Source organism: Rhipicephalus microplus, unplaced genomic scaffold (genome assembly GCF_043290135.1).
Source record: "Rhipicephalus microplus isolate Deutch F79 unplaced genomic scaffold, USDA_Rmic scaffold_54, whole genome shotgun sequence".
In the NCBI taxonomy this organism is placed as follows: domain Eukaryota; kingdom Metazoa; phylum Arthropoda; class Arachnida; order Ixodida; family Ixodidae; genus Rhipicephalus; species Rhipicephalus microplus.
The window spans coordinates 993,480-997,850 of record NW_027464627.1 but is presented as its reverse complement, the minus strand read 5'-3'; positions in this window follow the sequence as shown (position 1 = coordinate 997,850).

The window sequence follows — 4,371 nt, the reverse complement described above, 5'->3', positions numbered from 1 at the left end:
ATTTGGTTAGGTTAGGTAAGGTTAGGTTAGGTTAGGTTAGGTTGGGTTGAATGTTGTTGGGTTGGGTTGGGTTGGGTTAGGTTGGGTTAGGTTAGGTTAGGTTACGTTAGGTTAGGTTAGGTTAGGTTACGTTAGGTTATGTTAGGTTAGGTTAGGTTACGTTAGGTTAGGTTAGGTCAGGTAAGGTTAGGTTACGTTAGAATAGGTTAGGTTAGGTTACGTTAGGTTAGGTTAAGTTAGGTTAGGTTAGGTTTGGTTAGGTTAGGTTAGGTTAGCTTAGGTTAGGTTAGGTTGGGTTGGGTTGGGTTAAGTTGGGTTAGGTTAGGTTAGGTTAGGTTAGGTTAGTTTAGGTTAGGTTAGGTTAGGTTAGGTTGGGTTGGGTTGGGTTAGGTTATGTTAGGTTAGGTTAGGTTAGGTTAAGGTATGAACCGTCGTAAAACCGCAATAAACAATGTCACTTAGTGAGATGCTGTGTTTTTCACCATTACAAGTCGGTAACTGTGATATCTAATGTGAAAGCGCATGAAACCGTCGTAATCTTGTAGAAAACATTGTAAAGCAGCGAATAAAACGTTTTCTAACGAAAGAAGTGCGAAGGTTAGGTTAGTTTAAGCTAGGTAGCGTCGTGAAACTACCAAAAACGACGTCATCTAACGAGATAGTGTTGTTTTATTGCGAGTACGAAACTGCGATAGGTGAAATGTTGTGAAAGCACACAAAACGGCATGAACAAGCCAAATACTGCGTGTTGTACCGTTACAAGCGCGAAACTGCTATGTTGTGATATTCTCGTTAAAGCGCATGCAAGCATCGTGAAACCTTAAAGAACGATGTCATTTAGCGAGATACAGCGTTCTGTACTGCAATAAGTTGGTGAAAAACTGTGAGGTTATGCAAATATCCTAATTGTGAACGAAACAGTGTAATAGAGCGTTTTTTAATACAAGTGCGAATGTTAGGTTAGGTTAAGATATGAACCGTCGTAAAACCGCATTAAACAATGTCACTTAGTGAGATGCAGTGTTTTTCACCATTACAAGTCGGGAACTGCGATATCTAATGTGAAAGCGCTTGCAAACGTCGTTAGGTTAGGTTAGGTTAGGTTAGGTTAGGTTAGGTTAGGTTACGTTAGGTTAGGTTAGGTTAGGTTTGGTTAGGTTAGGTTAGGTTAGGGTATGTTAGGTAAGGTTTGGTTAGGTTAGGTTAGGTTAGGTTGGTTTAGGTAAGGTTAGGTTAGGTTAAGATATGAACCGCGCTAAAACCGCATTAAACAATGTCACTTAGTGAGATGCTGTGTTTTTCACCATTACAAGTCGGGAACTGCGATATCTAATGTGAAAGCGCATGAAACCGTCGTAATCTTGTAGAAAACATTGTAAAGTAGCGAATAAAACGTTTTCTAACGATAGAAGTGCGAAGGTTCGGTTAGTTTGAGCTAGGTAGCGTCGTGAAACCACCAAAAACGATGTCATCTAACGAGATAGTGTTGTTTTATTGCGAGTACGAAACTGCGATAGGTGAAATATTGGGAAAGCACACAAAATGGCATGAACTAGCCAGATACTGCGTCTTGTGCCGTTACAAGTGCGAAACTGCTTTATTGTGATATTCTCGTTAAAGCGCATGCAAGCGAGATACAGCGTTCTGTACTGCAATAAGTTGGTGAAAAACTGTGAGGTTATGCAAATATCGTAATTGTGAACGAAACAGTGTAATAGAGCGTTTTTCAATACAAGTACGAATGTTAGGTTAGGTTAAGATATGAACCGTCGTAAAACCGCATTAAACAATCTCACTTAGTGAGATGCAGTGTTTTTCACCATTACAAGTTGGGAACTGCGATATCTAATGTGAAAGCGCTTGCAAACGTCGTTAGGTTAGGTTAGGTTAGGTTAGGTTACCTTAGGTTAGGTTTGGTTAGGTTAGGTTAGGTTAGGTTATGTTAGGTTAGGTTGGGTTAGGTTAGGTTAGGTTACGTTAGGTTAAGGTATGAACCGTCGTAAAACCGCAATAAACAATGTCACTTAGTGAGATGCAGTGTTTTTCACCTTTACAAGTTGGGAACTGCGATATCTAATGTGAAAGCGCTTGAAACCGTCGTAATGTTGTAGAAAGCAATGTAAAGTAGCGAGTAAAACGTTTTCTAACGATAGAAGTGCGAAGGTTATGTTAGGTTGAGTTATGTTAGTTTAAGCTAGGTAGCGTCGTGAAACCACCAAAAACGACGTCATCTAACGAGATAGTGTTGTTTTATTGCGAGTACGAAACTGCGATAGGGAAAATGTTGTGAAAGCACACAAAACGGCATGAACAAGCCAAATACTGCGTGTTGTACCGTTACAAGTGCGAAACTGCTATGTTGTGACATTCTCGGTAAAGCGCATGCAAGTATCGTGAAACCTTAAAGAACGATGTCATTTAGCGAGATACAGCGTTCTGTACTGTAATAAGTTGGTGAGAAACTGTGAAGTCAAGCAAATATCGTAATTGTGAACGAAACAGTGTAATTGAGCGTCTTTAGATACAAGTGCGAATGTTAGGTTAGGTTGACATATCAACCGTCGTAAAACCGCATTAAACAATGTCACTTAGTGAGATGTAGTGTTTTTCAACATTACAAGTCGGGAACTACGATATCTAATGTGAAAGCGCATGAAACCGTCGTAATCTTGTAGAAAACATTGTAAAGTGGCGAGTAAAACGTTTTCTAACGATAGAAGTGCGAAGGTTAGGTTAGGTTAGGTTAGTTTAAGCTAGGTAGCGTCGTGAAACTACCAAAAACGACGTCATCTAACGAGATAGTGTTGTTTTATAGCGAGTATTAAACTGCGATAGGTGAAATGTTGTGAAAGCACACAAAACGGCATGAACAAGCCAAATACTGCGTGTTCTACCGTTACAAGTGCGAAACTGCTATATGTGATATTCTCGTTAAAGCGCATGCAAGCATCGTGAAACCTTAAAGAACAATGTCATTTAGCGAGATACAGCGTTCTGTACTGCAATAAGTTGGTGAAAAACTGTGAGGTTATGCAAATATCGTAATTGTGAACAAAACAGTGTAATAGAGCGTTTTTAGATACAAGTGCGAATGTTAGGTTAGGTTAAGATATGAACCGTCGTAAAACCGCATTAAACAATGTCAATTACTGAGATGCAGTGTTTTTCACCATTAAAAGTGGGGAACTGCGATATTTAATGTGAAAGCGCTTGCAACCGTCGTTAGGTTAGGTTAGGTTAGGTTAGGTTAGGTTAGGTTTGGTTAGGTTAGGTTAGGTTAGGTTAGATTAGGTTAGGTTGGGTTGAGTTGGGTTAGGTTAGGTTAGGTTAGGTTAGGTTAGGTTGGGTTAGGTTAGGTTAGGTTACGTTAGGTTAGGTTAGGTTACGTTAGGTTAGGTTAGGTTAGGTAAGGATAATTTGGTTAGGTTAGGTAAGGTTAGGTTAGGTTAGGTTAGGTTGGGTTGGGTGTTGTTGGGTTGGGTTGGGTTGGGTTAGGTTGGGTTAGGTTAGGTTAGGTTACGTTAGGTTAGGTTAGGTTAGGTTACGTTAGGTTATGTTAGGTTACGTTAGGTTAGGTTAGGTCAGGTAAGGTTAGGTTACGTTAGGTTAGGTTAAGTTAGGTTAGGTTAGGTTTGGTTAGGTTAGGTTAGGTTAGCTTAGGTTAGGTTAGGTTGGGTTGGGTTGGCTTAGGTTGGGTTAGGTTAGGTTAGGTTAAGGTATGAACCGTCGTAAAACCGCAATAAACAATGTCACTTAGTGAGATGCTGTGTTTTTCACCATTACAAGTCGGTAACTGTGATATCTAATGTGAAAGCGCATGAAACCGTCGTAATCTTGTAGAAAACATTGTAAAGCAGCGAATAAAACGTTTTCTAACGAAAGAAGTGCGAAGGTTAGGTTAGTTTAAGCTAGCTAGCGTCGTGAAACTACCAAAAACGACGTCATCTAACGAAATAGTGTTGTTTTATTGCGAGTACGAAACTGCGATAGGTGAAATGTTGTGAAAGCACACAAAACGGCATGAACAAGCCAAATACTGCGTGTTGTACCGTTACAAGTGCGAAACTGCTATGTTGTGATATTCTCGTTAAAGCGCATGCAAGCATCGTGAAACCTTAAAGAACGATGTCATTTAGCGAGATACAGCGTTCTGTACTGCAATAAGTTGGTGAAAAACTGTGAGGTTATGCAAATATCCTAATTGTGAACGAAACAGTGTAATAGAGCGTTTTTTAATACAAGTGCGAATGTTAGGTTAGGTTAAGATATGAACCGTCGTAAAACCGCATTAAACAATGTCACTTAGTGAGATGCAGTGTTTTTCACCATTACAAGTCGGGAACTGCGATATCTAATGTGAAAGCGCTTGCA